The sequence below is a fragment of the Tachysurus fulvidraco genome, chromosome 2, assembly GCF_022655615.1.
Source record: "Tachysurus fulvidraco isolate hzauxx_2018 chromosome 2, HZAU_PFXX_2.0, whole genome shotgun sequence".
Taxonomy (NCBI): Eukaryota; Metazoa; Chordata; class Actinopteri; order Siluriformes; family Bagridae; genus Tachysurus; species Tachysurus fulvidraco.
In genome coordinates, this window is record NC_062519.1 from 34526417 (window position 1) to 34545646 (window position 19230).

At 36.2% G+C, this 19230-nt stretch overlaps 1 protein-coding gene across 1 annotated transcript in view; it reads right to left on the reverse strand.

Annotated features, from left to right (window-relative positions):
• minar1 (membrane integral NOTCH2 associated receptor 1) overlaps positions 1 to 180 on the reverse strand; it is a 29636-nt gene extending 29456 nt beyond the window's left edge. The window contains exon 1 of the mRNA XM_027161567.2: positions 9 to 180. The gene's annotated coding sequence lies outside the window, so the exon portion shown is untranslated. The remainder of the gene's footprint in view (positions 1 to 8) is intronic.
• Between the last annotated feature and the right edge of the window lie 19050 nt (positions 181 to 19230).

Genomic DNA, 19230 nt, shown 5'->3' on the forward strand with positions numbered 1-19230 from the left:
AGCTATACCTATTGCACAATCCCATCTGCAGTCATGTGCATGGAAAAAAATGATTGCTTAGTATCCGGATGCATTTCAGTCACCGTTTCCTTCATGGTTGTGCATGCATGTGGAATGAAGTAGAGGATGAGAGCTGTGATATCGTTCCCATGCCTGCGCTCCGTTTGCAGACTCGCTCGTTTGGGCTTTGTTGTCTCTACAGTCCCGGGTTTGCGGCGGAGTATGGAACGCCAAACGGCTCAGAAACGTGGGAAAAGTCTATATTGAGAAAAAAAATAAATAAATAAAATCTGATTTTTACATAGGTGTGGTGGTCTGCGTTCACATGGTCACATTTTGTCATTTTCTACTTTGTACAGCTGTGAAACATAGAAACAACATTTCTATTTTGCATGTTTCTCAAACAGATATAAAGTTATAGCATTTAAAATCCGGTTACTCTCAAAAGTGAATCGAATCGAATGGAAAATCTTGTTCCCGTTCCACTGAAAGATGCCAATTTAACACTATTTCTATCAAATGTTCAAGCTTAAAATATCTGATTATCAGCATCATCCACATTCACGGTTACTGCTCATCATCTGACAGATTGTACTGTAAATGTTGCTTGCAAGCATTTGATAAACTGAAGCCTAGTCACTGCTTAAATCAGTAAGGAAATAATCACTGTTCTGTTAGCTAATTTTATTGTTCCATCCCTCCATCCATCTATTATTTCTACTGCTTTATCCAAAACAGTGTTGCAGAGAACTAGGATCCTATCATCTCAGGGGACTCAGGACACAAGCTGTTGGTCACCCTGGATGGTTTTGCAGTATAATCACACACATTGCAGTATAATCACACACACACACACACACACACACACACACACACACACACACACACACACACACACACACACACACACACACACACACACACACACACACTCCCATTTAAATACTATGGACAATTTTATAGATGTCAGTCAGCCTACCATGCATGGAATGGGGAGGATACCAGAGTGCCTGGAGGAAACTCCTGAAGCTTTATACACATTAAGTTATTGTTATTAATGTATTTTATTAAACCATTTAAACATTTTAAAACATCATTAAAACAGAAAAAGTCTCTTACACAGTTAGTGTTATAGACAAATCCAAAAAAAAAATCAAGGTTATTTAGGTTGTTTATACATTTATTTAGTTATAGGTTTGTAAAATATATATATATTTTTTTTCTTAAAGTATAGATGTCTGTATATTATCTGTTTTGGTTTACAGTTTTGGGTTGGAATTAAGCTTGTGCAACATGCAACAGATTTTTTTACACATTAAAAAGAACAAATGATGCCATTGTGGTTTGTTAAAATAAGAGCAGATTAATTCTTTTATTAAACATACAGTAGATTAATAACCCACACAGCTCAAAGTATGATATGAAAATGTCATCTCATAAAAAGTTTCTATTTATTGCATAAAGCACAGCAATTTTATAATAATCATTCGTCCAGTTTCAATAAGGAATTAATTTTTTTTCCATGTACAGTATGTATTACAGATGCAACTGATCTTTTAGGTGTTTGTTAGCAGTATGGCTTTCCACATATCAGGAGTACAATAAGCAAAGAGGCTGTTTTTTACCTACAGTGACGTAAGTTACTCCTTTAAGCTATCAGGCAGGTGTTGGGGTGAAGATCAGATGAAGTGTTTTAATCTAAATGCAGTATTTAGCAGTAGAAAAACTGTTGGCATACATTCAGTTCTTTTAAAAAAAAAAGTTACAGTAATCTGAAGTGTATTACAAGAAAATGTTTTTGAACTTAACCTGAATATATAGATTGGATATTTTAACCCAATAATTATTATGCAGATAATTATCTCAACACATTATGTTGACGTTACACAATATATTCATATGCTACTTGAATACTGCAATGTTGGAACAAGACAAATCAGTGTTATTGTCATCATATTAATATACTATGTGGTCAAATGTTTGTTGACATCTGACCATCACACCCATATGTTAGCCTTCCCCAAATGGTTGACACAAATTTGAAACAGAATTGCCTAGAATGTTTATGCAGGTTGTAGCATCTCTTCAATAGATTTAAGAGACTTCTCCAAGACCCAAATATGTTCCAGGATGACAATGTGCACAAAGTGTGGTCCATGAAGTTATGGTTTGCCAAGGATGATGTGGAAGATCTCGTGTGGCCTGCACAGAGCACTGACCTCAACACCTTCAGTATAAACTGGAACACAGACCTCCTCACCGAACATCACAGCCTGACCTTACTAATGCTCTTGTTGATGAACAAGCAAATCCCCACAGCCATGTTCCAAAATCTAGTGGAAGGCTTCCCAGATCTGTAGAATATTGAGCCACTGTGCTGTCAAATTTGAATATGAATATGAATATACAGAATAAAGGTTGTAAATGTGCAACGCAGTGGTGCTCAAGCAACCTGCTCTATCCTATGATATATACTTCCATATCAATAGACAAGCCTTTTCATTGTAACTGCAAACTTTATATCTTGATGCACACCTCTAGTGTAATACACCAGTGTAGACAAAGAGTGTGTAGAACGCAGTACTTTAATGCACAGCAAAGGTAAATATGCAGTAATATGCTACACAGAATAAGAAAAAGACCTGACAAATCAACCGTGCAAAGTTTGATCAACTGACTTGCAAAGTTAAATCAGAATTACAAAATAGCAGCATTGCAGCATCTGGAATGTGGCATCATAGCATCTGGAAAAATGGTTAATATGTCTCAGGAGATGCACAAATCTCCTGACATGACATTTTTATCTCTGAGCATCATCATTTATTATCTCTTGACATTTGTTCCTTGTAGCTATATTATGTTCTGCTCATTCACTCATTTCTGTTTACTGAATCAGTTTTATTTGAGGTGAAAACAAAAAAGCTATATTTTTAAATTTATTTATTTATTTATTTATTTATTTATTTATTTATTTATTTATTTATTTATTTATTTGTAAAAAGTTGAACTGCAACGAATTAATATTCTATCTGTGCCTACTCAGCAGTTAGTATTTGGTTGGTGGCACATGAAGATGGATTTAGGGATTAGATGGATGTATATGTCACGCAGACTAAAGTTTCAGACTCTAGGTATTGCAAATTTTTTGGCACACTTACAGTAGGGTCAATGCTGTTCTTAACATCTGCAAGTAACAACAGCAATTTAGATTCATAAATAATCTGAAGCCACTTGTTCTTTCCTCTTATGGACCAAATAATGAGACACATGAAGCAACTGATTCATGTGACATTTAGCTTCTGAATCAGCAAGTAACACGGTCATCAAGCTTCACATCGTCAAGGGCCTGCAAAATGTAGGTAAAATGAATCTTTGCAAAACAAAACAAGACACTCAGATGATATTTGTGAGCCACTGTGTGTACTGTGGTGAAAAAGCAGAAGAAAAATTTTTTTTTTTCTTGAACTAGGCCCTTTGTCATAAAAAACAGCTTCCCAAAGCATCTGTTTGAGACTGGAGGTGTGCAAAGGTCTAGGGCTGGAACAGAAAAGCTATGCAAGCAGGAGGTTCTTACTTTCATGCCAGTGAGCAGTGAGATATGAAGCATGTGGCCATGGGTGAGTGGTCCTATATATAGCTCATAGGACAAAGAAAGATCACATTCATTAATGAGAATATGAGCTGCCAGAGGCATTTGATATTTTACAGTTCATCCTTAGTATCTACCTGGTCAGGGTCACAGTGGTTTAAGGTTCGTGTATTAGGCTGCTAGTTTGTTTTTATTTTTGGAAATAGAAAATAATATGGGTGGGTACAGACAAAAAATACAACTTTGTAAACAACAACAACAACAACAACAGCAACAACAACATACTCTGCCTGAGATCAGTTATGACCTTGAGTGATGTACTGTAGCTGAGGTTGTAGCTGTTAGAGCCAGAATTTACAATGCTGGTATTTTTAAATTTTTAAAACCAAGTTTCCCAGTGTTTTTGTTTTCCACCGAATTGTAGGTTTCATTCATTCATTCATTCATTCATTCATTCATTTTCTACCACTTATCCGAACTACTTGTGTCACGGGGAGCCTGTGCCTATCCCAGGCGTCATCGGGCATCAAGGCAAGATACACCCTGGACGGAGTGCCAACCCATCGCAGGGCATGTAGGTTTCATATTTAATTAAAAAACTGTCTAGGCCATGGCCACTTCAGGTATGAATGCCCTTTAGCAAAGCCCTTAACTCTGTCTGCTTCAGCGGTGCTGTATTATGGTTGACCCTATGCTCTTACCCCAACTTCCAAAGTTGTGATATGCAAGAAAAAGAATTTCACTGTGTATGTATATAATAATGTATATATGACAAAAAGAAAGGCTTCTTCTACTTAAAGGCAGCTCTGAAGGCATCTTAATAGTTCTTTAGAACCAATTATGTTAAATTACTTTACTACATAGATTTCCTTGGTTTATTAATAGAAAAGGCATTCTTCCTTGAAGTCACCACCCAAGCCAAAAGAATTTACACCCTGATAGACACTGATGTTCTTGGTAGAGCAATCTCACATTAGTCACTAGTAAAAGCATCTCTATAATATCACTGACAGTATGTTGTAACTCTTTGAAAATAGTGAACAGGAACCTGATTGCAATCGACCAGAGCATTGTCTTTGCAAAAGGTTAATTGGCATGTAAACACTCTGGGAAAGCCAATCCATGCAATTGGATCTATATTAACTGAAAAAAGGTGTAATGTTTACAAATATCATGACACACAATTTTATAGACTTGTTTGAGAATGCATGTTGTGGAGGACTAAGAAAAGTAATGAATCCTATCTGACAATCAAGTAATGTTTTTGAGACTAATCGCCTTAAAACTATTCATCTGGTCATGCGTTTTCCTGCAAGTGATTTGTCTTAGAGTCAGCTGAAATGTACTAGAAATTGATTGTGTGTTGGAGGTAATGAAGAAATTGACATGCAAAGCGTTTTTGGTGTGCTTGTGCTGGAGGGACAAAATAATGAGTCCAACAAACCTATATGCATTTTGAGTGTTCTCATTTGTAATGCATGAAGGCTGTTTTAATGAAGCAATTTTCCATCCTACCCATTTCTTCAAGCAATAGAAGAAGAAATGAGCATATCTTTTTACTACCTTTTATCAGGATTCTTTCATTCAAGCTAGTATTAATTGCGATAAATGAAAATTAAGTGTGCAGTTACTTTTAAACAACTGATTTTCATACTGCATTGCAAAATTATCTGAATACAGCCTTCAAATAACACTGAAGAGATTTGGCATGGTAATGGTTTTGGAGGTTTTAAGGTGATAGGTATAATTCTAAGAAGCAATGGTAAGAGTGACGGTCTAATATCTGTATCATGATCTGTGAGAGAAACTGCATGAGATTAAAGGGTGTAATTAATCTTCCCAAGTGATGTTCAGAGAGATAAGTGGGTCAAGTGGCCAAAATAACAAGGAAAATATATGCAGACCCACATGCAAGTGCACATCAATGAATGACTGTGTAGAGGTTTTTTTTTTTTTTTTACTCTTTTTAATTGTATAAAAAAGATTTATACTTGCCAAACTAAATTCCTTATACATGGCCAATAAGACTAGCTCTGATTGTGGAATGAGATACCATAACTCACCAGTGAGGTGGTTGCGTATTACCAAGGTCATCGTGATAGCAAGTTATTAGAAATTTAGCAAAGGTGAATCAGTAAACAGGAGAATGTTTTGATCTTCAAATTCTCAATGTTCATGTTCGTCTGCAAGTTTGCAGCGTCATATTAGCTTTTTTACTGACAGAAGTACAAAGGTCCAGCAGTAACAATGTAGAAGCAATGGGATTCAAACTGACATCCTTCAGTTTAAAAGTCCAGAGCACTAACTGCTGAGCCACAAATGTCCTGTATTTATAACTTCACAATGTTTACACTAGCTCGATTTCAGAATTGAGTCACCAACTTATCAGCTCTGACCTTGGTGTGTTCTGAGACCCACTATAGCAAGACACAAGGAGCGAGACATAAGATATATCGAGCATGTTTAACACTCAGAGATGAACAAAAAAATTAGCAAATAGTCATTAAGTCCAAGGAAAATAAATAAGGCAAATATTCCGATTGTGTCTCTATGTCTCATTTAACATTTGGTAGCTTCATCTTAAACACAAAGTAGACATTAAGGATTTTCTCTGTGATCATGTAATGTTTAAGTTATATAAGTATATGTATAGCAATGAAATGAGATCTGACATTTGACATACCAGTGATTTTGACTCCTTCTGCCTTCTGGACCTGCCTAATTCGCCCTAATGCCACAAAAGCTTGAAGCCTCAATCATCTGCAAATACACTTGCTGCTCGTCAGAAAGGCTTGCCACGTATTACCTAAAAACCACCATGGGATTAAACCACTTTTGTACGTCGCTCTGGAAAAGTGTGTCTGCCAAATGCTGTAAATGTAAATGTAAATTACTGTGAATGGTACCACACAGACACCCTAAAGGTGGCTATGAATGGTCTCCCTTGAATAGCCTTTAGACAGCAATTGCTAAGAACCATTTACACTAAAGTCTCAAGTCTCAATCACTGAACAGTTGATAACTTCATTTTCATACAAATAGCTTAAAGGTAAAAATTTAATAATGCTCATATTCCAGTTTATTTCAACACATAAAACGCTGTTTGAATTTATAATAAATTTATAGAAGAGTAATGATTTATAATCACACTATCCAGTGTTACTTGTATGCAGGTTCCATTTTCAGTCTGGATTAACTCAAGGTTTCTTCCACATATCACCGCAAGCAGTATTTCCTTGATACCATTGACTTCTGATTAGGAGCAATGTATATTTAAATGTAAATTTTATAAATGGAATTCTATAAACCTGTTTTGTAATGCTATTTAATGTTAAAAATGCTATATAAATACATTAAATAATTGAGCAGGGATAAATCAAGCTACCCAGGGAAGTAATGGCCCAGTGGTTAGTGTGTTGGACTACTAATCAGAAGGTTGTGAGTTTAAAACACAAGACCACTATGCTGCCACTGCTGGGTCTTGAGTGAGGCACTAAACCCTCAATTGTGCAATACTAGAAATGAGATACATTTAAGTCCTTCTGGATAAGGGTGTCTGCCAAATGCCATAAATGTAAAAAAAAATTGGAAATTGGGTTGTGAAAGAATCTCATACTATTAAACATTTGGCAGATGGCTTTTGTGTGCTAAATAAGCAATATAACATAAGAAAGAGAGTTGGTACACAGAACATCATTATTCTACTACACAACAACACACAGCTACAGTAATCACAACTGTTTATATTCCATAAAACAGCATAATTGAGAGTGTGACAATATTCTCCATCAAGAAAAATAGTTCCCAAGATGCCACATGTTGATCGAATGTTACATGTTGTCTAACTTCAGCCCACAAAAGTTTCAAATCCAATCGTAATATTATTAATCAAAAACAGACAAGTCGAGTGACACAAAGAGTAAAATATACCAGGCTTGTTATACTAGATATCAGCATGCATAGAATGCCACTTGTCCAATCCAATAAGTTGACTGGAACTAACTGTTGTTTAATTAGTTACACTGAATGTCAGCATGGCCATGGTTCATATAGCATGGTAATATAGCATATTCAATCATATAGCAGAGAACCAAATGCCGAGCAAATCTGATAGGTAAAGCTAATGCTTGGAAAAGGTAATCTTGATGTTAAAAGGAATGTTTAACATTTATTGGAAAATGCAAATATGTGAAGTACTGGTATGCTACGTTATAGGCATGTTTGCATGTGGGGATGGACACTAGGATATTAGAGGAACTTTTTTGTACTGTAGCATAGTAGACCTCTAAGACCCCAAACTAAAGCTTCACATATTAGTACTATATTCTACTGTTGCTACTACATATATATATATGTAACATATTTCCTCAGGTGACTAATGAAACATCTTTAGGATTACTTATAGTCACTTGGATGAGACATCAACATTTGTTAGCCTGTGAATTTGTTCAAAACGACTAGCTCACTTTGATCCTTAGTATCTTAGTAGTATCAGTGTAAAGCCCATCATTCTTGTTTTGCAATCAGCTTTTGTAATGACACTACCATAACACAAGAAATTAAAGTGACACAGGCCATGGTAAGAAACAACTCGTTCATTTACTTTATTTACTTTTTAAATTGCTTCAGGAGCTTAATAGATGAGCCACTTTTTTTTTTCATTAAACTGCAGCATTAAAACAGCTCCCATTATCTCAGAAAAAACACTTTTAGAAGCTAGGTTGGAAAGAATCAATTAGCTCCAGGCCCTCCAGGACTAAAACACACACATATACAGTGCTATGAATTCATGATTTGAAGATAGTAAGGTCTGTGGTAAAGCTTGAGATTGAATCAGTTAATTCCTTGCAGGGTGCGAGTAGACAAAGTAGAGCCATCGATAAAAGACATAAATGCTGATAAAGCTACATCGATGGGGCTATTGCTAGGTATACATACTGTACTGTTTTTTTTTCTCTATATATGGTGTAGTATGGTTGAATTTAAGCCTTGCTTTGTCTCTCGTTCTCTTTGTTCTGCTAGGTTTCAAGTTTCCAACGATAAAACAATAACAATTAAAAACATGTTTCAACAATCCCCGAATGTGCATCAAAAGGTTATATGTAAGTAATTCAGACTTTGGCCAGATGCTTAGTTGTTTGTGCTGAACAGGCCAATGCACAAAATGTTTGGTTTTTGACCTGATGCCTTTAACTTTCTGGCACAATGAAATTTCAAAAAAATTAACAGGAAAAACCAAACAAATTCAGCTATGAACTAATGAACTACAAACGTGCAGATGCGTGCAATTGTGTGTAATTTGCCTCCAGGAAGTGTAGTAGCTCCCCTGACTGCAACAGACCGAAGAGGCCATTGCCTGTTGTGGACTATTTTCCACAGCAAGCTCCCTTGTTATATTTCTTCCATAATATACACTATAATGAAATATTATTATAAAAACAGGCTACAGTTGATGTGTATAGACAGGGCTTCTTTGTGAGCATGTCCAAGGTTGGTCCCAGGCTTCAAGGATTTATTCTGGAGTTCTAATTATCTTTAGCATTATGACTCCAGGTTCTAAGTCTAAGTAAGATCAGTCTTAAGCACTCTGAAGTTTAATTTTATGCTGCAAATCTTCCCTAGTCCTTGTCTTTATGGCTCAAAGATTCAGGATCCATGGTTCAATCCTGAGCTAAGGTTCCTGTCTGTGTTGAGTTTTCTCTGAGTTCCCCCAGTTTCTTTCAATGAGTGCAGAACACGGTGCTAGAAGGATTGGCTATGCCATATTGCCATAATATTAGCACATATTAGCATGTGCAGCCCATCTAGGGCATATGTTTTAAGTTGTTGAATGAATACATCTACCCAGTCTTCATGATTAGTAATTAAAATGCTTTTAAATATAAATAAATATTTAGGTGCCATTTTTACATTTCATGCTGGGTAATATGACAGGTAGAGGTACCTCTTTGAGGGTGTCTGTCTTAGAATCTTAAAGTGGAAGCAAGACACAAAGAGGAACATATGTATTGTACACATTTTTGTATTTGGTTGATCGTTAGATGCATGACAATGTAAACTTAAAATATATACCGTCAAGCATGCATTGATTGATCTTTTGTTATCATCACTTTTGTTAGTGTTCATCATTAATTTTTTCATCTTTAAGTCTGGCTCATGGTGGAGTTGAAGCCTATGGAAAGGATACATTTTACATCTCAGTGAATGTCCATTTGACATGACAGACAATCGGAGCTGGTACAATTTCTGGATGTCTCAGGATGGGTAGGATGAAAGAAGCAGTGGAGAGAAATTAGTGTAGCTGCTTCACATAATAAAGTGCAACTCTACAATGGGACACAGGTGGATGTAAAATTAACATCTTCTGTAAAATGAAAGTGTTCCCTGTTTTAAATATTTAGTCTGAAACACTGAACATTAAATATTAGTCCTAATTAACACTGTATTAAAAAACAGAACAAAATAATTTATTTGTTACACTTTTTAAGTTTTTAAAAAACTAATTCTAGGACCTTCTTAGGACCTCGAAATAATTATTTCTGCAACGGAAAAAGATTGAATATTTGTTGTATAAGCATTCTTCTTAGCCTTACCACAATTTAAAACAAAAGTGTGTTTAGTTGATACAACAACTGAAAAATTGTAACTTTTTACTTAATCTTAACAGAAGTAGTGCTGTAGATAAGCTGTATAGTCAGAGTTGATTAGCTGGTGCTTACAACTTCATATTGTAGTTCTGTTCCTCGCCTTCTGTTAGATGTGATAAACACATCTGGAGCAGAGCAGTGTGAAATCCACTGATTCATTCTGACAAAGCATAATGAATAATAATGCACAGCTCTGACAGACTGACACAAACCCAAATAGTGTGATAAAGCACAGATTTTTATTGACTTCTCCTCAGCTCCAGATTCCACCAAGTCTGTTGCTACAGTTAGCCAAAGCTAGCGAGAATATGCGTGTATCACTTAGGCCTGCCTATCTGTGACCACTAACGGTAATATCGTGAATAGCTTTTTATTTTATTTTTTTGCATAACACTGACTAAATTGCTTTTCATGCCACATTAGCCATTATGGCTTAGGTGATAGGCAGTAGTGTGGGTTTCCATGACTGTACTTAGAGGTGTGTGTGTGTTTATTGTTTGGCAGAGTTAAATAAAGCCAAAAGAAATCTACCCCAAGAGAAGTGCAAAGCAATGCTAACAAAAGCAATAACACACCTGGCCCAGTGTAGTCACAGGGCACTGATTGAACAGCCCAAGTTTACATGGCCATTGTTGTTTTTTCCAGTAATAATAAAAACTTTAAAAATAAACTGCCTCAAATTTTTTTTAGCAATAAAACAGATTTAGAAATTATACTTGTTGCAATAGTAAACTTGTACAAACTTACAAAATGGCATGAAATAACACACCCTGGGTTTTTGGAGTGTTCATTATGATTTACTTTTTAGAAGCCTTCCCACCAGCTAGCTGTGTTCTCCTGAATCATCACGTCAGATACAAAACCGAGAGTGCACACACTTGCTCTTTTGAGAGACTATATTATTTGGTGCTAGTGAAGCTGAATACACTTGCAGGAGACCACTAAGCACTCTATTTTTATTTAGATTAGATATCAGATGTGATTAGCAGTGTAGGTCAAGAACTGTTGGCTCAGTGATTTAAGCTCTGGGTTACTGAAGGACTTAAATTTAAAAGCTAAGCTGTTTGTATAAATCTGGGAATATCAGCAATATCCAGAGATTAGGGCCAATTATTTGGTCTTAGAAAGGCTATAGTATTATGGGTCTTAAAATTTCCTCACAATACAGTGAAAAATCTGACAGTTTTGTACTTATTCATTCTTCGTCCTTCAGATAAACAAGGAATTACAATTAACTGCATCAGTTAACTTCATTCCCTCCTGCTAGCACAACATGCAATTTGAGGCTCAACAAGCATGGTGAAAATAAACAAAGTCATTAACCAGACTCAAGCAATATCTTTTATTTGTGGTGTAAACAAACAAATATCAGCTCATGGCCAATCTGTCAATTAAGCAGGACTTTGTAACAAAACTTGATATTACTCATTTGTATCTACATAAATGTGCTTTGCTAGCTAAGTAGTTCCTAATTTTTAGGCTAGAACATTGGATTTCCAGCCATCCAAGTCAGCATATTCACCTTTCTGGCTAGTTAATGGATTTATGATTTGCCTACCCTCAAAAACTTTGTATTTTTGTGTTCACAGGCTCAGAGAAGCTTCTGCTAACAAGTAACACTCAATAAACTGCATGATTCACTACAAGGAGTCACTTAAATAAACGATTTGTTCATAAATTTATTCATTGTTCTCAGTACAGACAGAGGTAATTTGTATTTTCTGGACAGTTTTTTTCGATTTTGCTCATGCTTGCCTTTTCCAACCCAGTCCCTCTGGGACATGCTTAAAAATCATTGGACTCATCCTGACTCTGCACTCCATATAGAGAACACACACACACACACACACACACACACACACACACACACACACACACACACACACACACACACACACACACACACACACACACACACACACAAACAAACATACAGTAAATAATATGAAGGCAAGAAAAAACCCAGACACACTTTTAGTGAATAAGCATCCAAAAGTCTCACTAAGGACCAGACTACATATCATGACAGGATAAACATTTTTTTGTCTGATTCTCTTACACACACACACACACACACACACACACACACACACACACACACACACACACACACACACACACACACACACACACACACACACACACACACACAAACACACTCTGAGAAAAATCTAAGCAACATCATACCTCCTCTGGACACATTCACAAGACAGGCATTCAGAGGACACACACAAACACACACACACTGAGAAAGTTTAAACACAGGCATTCTTTCTCTGGTTATTCAACATGAATATGCACCTAGGCATGAATGCAGAGGACACATATACACATACACACACAAAGTGTTATATGTATGTGTTGTGTCTCCTGCTGACTTTAAAATTGTGTACAAAGGCAAACATGAACACAAACACATCAATGTATATATGCTACTGTATGAACACACAAACGTCACTAGGTAAAAACACATGCATGAACAAAGACATATACTGTATACTACTGTACCACACGTCTGTTACTATGAGTGTAGTACTGTAAAAAAAACTTATTGAAAAATATCTATTAAATTAAAATATCCTGTCTATAACTATTAAAGGAAAATATGGTAGCACATATACTCACTTTTCTTTAGGTAGATTTAACTGTATAACTGTATTTTTCGATCAGCTTTGGTTTGTCCTATTCCTTAGTCATACACAAGGGGAAGTATCGGGCATTGAGATAAGCAACTATTCACCTCTGTGCTTGGTGTTTCTTGTAGTGCACTATAGTACATGCATAGTGCCTTGTTGTGACTTGTTTAAAGCATTGATGATTAATTCATTCTACAGCTTTGCAAATGTAAAAGGAAGTGGCAATAGAGGAGGAAGAGGAAATGAGGAAGAGTGACAGAGAGACACACAGAGAGTGAGAGAGACAGACTGAAAAGAGAAAGAAGTAACAGATGTTTATGTATCCTCTCAGGCTGTGAGGATTTACTGCCACCTTCCTCATGCTGCACCTGCCATATAATGAGCTCAGTGTGTTGCACAGCACAGCACACACTGACACAGCCTAAGTATCATCTCTCTCTCTCTCTCTCTCTCTCTCTCTCTCTCTCTCTCTCTCTCTCTCTCTCTCTCTCTCTCTCTCTCTCTCTCTCTCACACACACACACACACACACACACACACACACACACACACACACACACACACACACACACACACACACACACACAAAAACACACACATATTTACCAAGAGCATACCCACATGCATGCTCCACAAACCTAAACGAAATACAATGATTTAAAATTCTCTGCTTAAAATAGATGTCATTAAATGTCATTGGTTGTAACATACACCAACCATCCAAATAATAAAACACACCCAATACACACATACACACACGCACACACAAATGAACAGAAGAGCAGCGGAAGAGAACTAGAGTGCTGACCTCCATGTGGATCAAACCATGCTTTGTTCGCAGTAGCCACCAGAGAGGCTGAGGGGATTTTTAATGAGCGCCCAGAGCCTCATAGCCAATAATTCAATTCAAGGTGCTGTATTGGCATTATAAACAATGGCTCATGGGCTGTGAACATTAAGGAGGAAAAAAGAAATTAGAAGTAGCACAAGAAGAAAAGGAGACAGAATATCCGCAGTATTAGTATGAACAGTGATATTTAGAATACAAATAATAATTATAAACAAATTATTATTATAAGGAATAGATCAAATAATAAACTTTGTGTCATGTTACTGTGTTCTTTACATATACATTTTGACTGTCAGGAAAGTCCTGTTTTTCATTTAGCAATTTTGTTAAGTGTTTGTTTAATGTAATTTCAATAATGACCAGAAGTAATTAGAATTATCGTATAGTTGACAGGACACTCGTATTTCTGCTGAAGGTGCCAATTCTTCTTTTCACAACAACTAGCACGTATCTGATCCCAATGAGTTGGACAACCAGTTCCACAATCCAAACTACCATGTTTGTCTACAAGAGCTACAGACAAACTCTTGGATTTATCTTCAGCTTTCAACACAGCAATCCAATACACTCTTCTAGCCTGCAATCACTCTCAGAACTTGGTCAATTGGGAAGTTCACTCAAAAGGTGTGAGGAGTCCAAGTCATTTCAGGAAACAACTGATAATACCTCACATAGTTTTTCCTATAACTGTCTTGTACTTGAGTCTAATTAATTATTTAACCTTTTGAGCCACCACTGCCTAAAAGGGCATTCTTTCAGCCTTCCTTTGACCTGTTTGCTTAAATTATTTCAGTCCAATGGATTTGTTATAAATGCCTTATAATGTTTAGGATGAATCAGTGTTTCAATTGCATTCTGGCCAAAGTGTTTAAATATATTAATGTAAATTCTGAATGTTAGTTCCTTGTGATATCACAGTGGAAGACTTAATCAAGACACTACCATTTAAACCCAATCAGCAATTTTCTAAAACACACTGCGGCCTACAAACATGGCCACGTTAGACTACACTCCTCTGAACACAGGCAGCTCATCACGTTCCCTGTCACCGAACTTCTGTTCGTGCACACCTGTTTTTTTGTTCCCCTGCTGTTACCAAGCCTACTTTTGCTTGCTTTGGCTTCTCTGGTTTTACTTTGACTTTGTTTTCTGGTTTACAAAGTCTCTCTTGTGATGATATGAGTAACAAGGTAAAAAAAAAATCATGACTGGAAGTTTCCAGTTCAGCCCTGGCCACTTCAACATTGGAAATTTCCAGTCATGACATTTTTTTTGGACCTTGTTACTGATATCATTGTGGTAAAAGAAACCAGGAAGTATGAACAATAAGCTTATTTTTAAGCTGAATTGCACCAGTGTTTTGCTGCGATAACCCAGCTTCTGGTATTTTATGGCAAGAATGCAAGCTCAGTGATCCATAAGTGTAATGACCAGAGACGAGTTTCCAAAGCAGTGCTTCACAAAGATCTTTGAATGGTACAGTGAGCATCCCATTAAACAGTCTCTTTTATTTTATGATGGTTTAACAAACTAGGATCACATTGGCAAAGGTAGTATCTTCATAATAAGTTGCAAGGGTTTAGTAAGTGATTATATCAGACTGGCTGAGTGGAACCCAAATGCCCTTGCTACATTTGTAGCACACTTGAAGGAATCAACAAGCATGCAATTGAATTGGGTTCATTTATTCAGCCAGTATGACTTGCAGACTCATGCACAGATCCAGCTATATCTCCCTACAACACAATACAATGCCTCTCAAAACTTAATATGCACAACTGCTCAACACCCACTGGCCACCCATAATTTAATTACAAATATACAGTCATGTGAAAAATTAGGACACCCCATGAAAGCCTGTTTTTTTTTTTTTTTTTTTAATTAACATATGGGCATTTGATCTTTATTTTAACAATATTAGAAGGATGAAAGTAATTAAATGATCTATAAAATGTAATTTAAAAAATGAAAAGAAGACACCTCCACATTTATTTGTACTTAAAATGGATAAAAGTACCTACAGGTGTATCACATCTTATATTATTCTTAATCATGTGCAATTATTAAAACAATGTTACAGACCATTTTAAAGAAAGCTTGTCTTATTAAAAACCTCAGATGTTTGGTTTGGTTGTTGAAGTGAGAGGTATCACCCTGGTGAGCTCCAAAGAGCTTGCTGAGGCCTTCAGAAAGAAGATTGTTGATGCTTCTGGTTCTGTAAAGGGATAATAATTTGTAATCAGCCATTTCACTGTCTGGAAGATCATTTGCAAGTGGAGAACATTTAAAAGAACTGCCAAATTGGCCAGGTCAGGTCATCCAAGCAAATTCACCCCAAAGAGCAGATGCAAGATGCTTAAATAAATCTCCAAAAATCTTAAAATATCATCATAGGACCTACAGCAAGCTTGTGATACATTTGATGTCATAGTGCATAAATCTACAATCAGAAAGAGACTACACAGCTTTAGTTATCATGGGAGGTGTACAAAAAGGAAACCTTTGCTGTCTAAGAAAAACAGGAAGGCCAGACTGATGTTTGCCAAAGAACACAAAGACAAAGGCCAAGACTTCTGGAATAATTTGCTTTGGACAGAGGAGTCTAAAACTGAATTATTTGGAGACCATAAGAAAGGGCATGTTTGGCGTAAATACAGCATTTCAGCAAAACTGTGAAACATGGAGCTGGAAATGGTTTGGGGATCGTCGTAGAATCCACTATCCACTACTTCTTTGTATCAGAAGGTGCTTGAGGGACACGTGAGACCATCTGTCAAAAAAAATTGAAGCTGAACTGGAATTGAGCCTTGAAACATGACAATGACCTAAAACTAAAAAACAAAGGACCTTCTAAAAAGTTAAAAACAAAAAACAAAAAGAGAGGGAGAATTTAAATCCTATTGAGATCCTGTGTGGTGAGTTGAAACTGTGCATGCAAGAAACCCCTCAAACATCACACAACTGAAAGAAGAGTGAGGGAAACTTTCTTTCAGTTGATGTAAGAAACCGGTAGATGGCTACAAGAAACGTCTCATTGAGGTTATTTCAGCCAAAGGTGGAAACACTAGCTGTTAGGACACAGGGTGTCCTAATTCTTTCTTAGTTGAAATACTCATTTTATTGATTTATTTTTTTGTGAAAACAAAGTGATTTCTTGTTGTTTATGCATGCAATTAGATTACTTTCGTCTATTAAAATTCAATTAAAACAAAATCAAGATATTTGTTTGTTTTTATAGTTATTCCACACAGGCTGGACTGTAGTCCCTCTTTTGTTGTTGAACGCAAGACCAAGTCATAAATTATTTCTGGGTCATGTGGAGTGAGAACTGATACTGTAGCGCACTGTAATGCTTCCACTAGTATGTTTATATATATATATATATATATATATATATATATATATATATATATATATATATATATATATACACACACACACACACACATACAGGTGCTGGTCAAATAATTAGAATATCTTTAAAAAGTTGATTTATTTCACAAGTTCCATTCATTATATTCATTCATTACACACAAATTAGTTTTGATTATTATAACTGACAACTAGGGAAAATCCCGAATTCAGTATCTCAAAAAAAATAGAATATTACTTAAGACCAATACAAAGAAAGGATTTTTAGAAATCTTGGCCAACTGAAAAGTATGAACATGAAAAGTATGAGGATGTACTGTGCAGCACTCAATACTTAGTTGGGGCTCCTTTTGCCTGAATTACTGCAGCAATGCGGCTTGGCATGGAGTCGATCAGTCTGCGGCACTGCTCGGGTGTTATGAGAGCCCAGGTTGCTCTGATAGTGGCCTTCAGCTCTTCTGCATTGTTGGGTCTGGCATATCACATATTCCTCCTCACAATACACTATAGATTTTCTATGGGTTAAGGTCAGGCGAGTTTGCTGGCCAATTAAGAACAGGGATATCATGGTCCTTAAACCAGGTACTGGTAGCTTTGGCACTGTGTGCAGGTGCCAAGTCCTGTTGGACAATGAAATCTGCATCTCCATAAAATTGGTCAGCAGCAGGAATATCCTTTTATATATTTTGATTATATATACGTTGTACATCTGTGGCTCAGGCAAAGTTGGATACAGGTTTTGCAAGTTTACGTGAACTGTAACCCCAAACCACATAGGTGCAAATCTCTGGTTTTAATTAATCCCCTAGTTGGTATAAACATTTTTAACATGACTGTATCAGCAGTATGTTTTCATGAACCATGGCAGACCAGGGGATGCATAAAATACAATATCCCTTATTATAATGTTTTTTCTTTTAGCATATATCATTTTACTTTATCTTGTATGTTTCAATCAATTAGTGGCTTTCTGCGCACCTAAACTACATGTCTGAAAGTTATTTGAAACAACCGTCACACCATGATACCATGAAACTTCAACTCCACTGAACACCTTTGGGATGAATTGAAACAGCAACTGAGCTTCATGCCTTCTCGCCTTGATTCAGTACCCAACTTCATTATTTATTTGTTGATAAGTGAGTACAGCCCCTTATCAAGATCCAAAATCTTCTGGAAAGGCTTGCCAGATAAAGTGGAAATTATTATTACTTCAAGAGGGTATTAATCTGGAATAGGTTGTTCAACAAGCACATTGATCAGGTGTCCACATACAGTAATATAGCATTGTATGGCTGTGAAAACATGCTTGCTTGCATTCAAGCTCCAACCCACAAACCACCATTTGATAACTGGGCAAATTCTAGATTAATGCATGCTATATACTGTACTTTTAAATATTAATACATAGTTTGTTCTTGAAGACAGAGCAAATGATAAATGTATTTTTGTGGCAAATCTCTTTCTTGTGTGTTTTTACCAATTTCTCCTATAAAATCTGTGACTACTGTGGTCACAAGACTATCATCCACCTATTTAATCTGTCAAGTACAAATGGCCTTCAGGACCTCCAGTTTTAGACCTATATCCAACCTTGTAATAAAGTATACTATAATCATCCTTGCTTTGATAACAGAGCGTGAAATGTCTATGGCTGCTGCCTCACTTTCTCTGTAGATTGATAGAAATCAGGCAGAGTGTGTGATGCCCCATTTTTCCTCTAGCATTTAGCCTCCATGATATACAACAGATTGATAAAGCATTCACAGCTTTTTGACCCCAGTCCAGATGTCCAACAATAAATAGAAAAGGTCTGCTTTTTTGGCTTTCTTGCTGAGGGCAATGTGTCACTCACATGTCTCTGTGTATGCTCTTTCAAAAAGATGCCCACCAGGAATAATTTAGACAAATAAACTCACATATAGTTTAATGGTGCCTGTTGACCAGGGAATTTAAACACCGGTCAATTAATTTTAAAAATTTTCTGGAGTCAAATAAAAAAGTAAAAAAAACATTCATGTAGTTTGTCTGTCACTTGTCACTTTCAGCTTCACAGGTATTTTTAATGCAGTAAATACAAACTGTTAAAAAAATTATTTTCTTTCATAAATATCTTGCGCTATATGTGGATATAGCT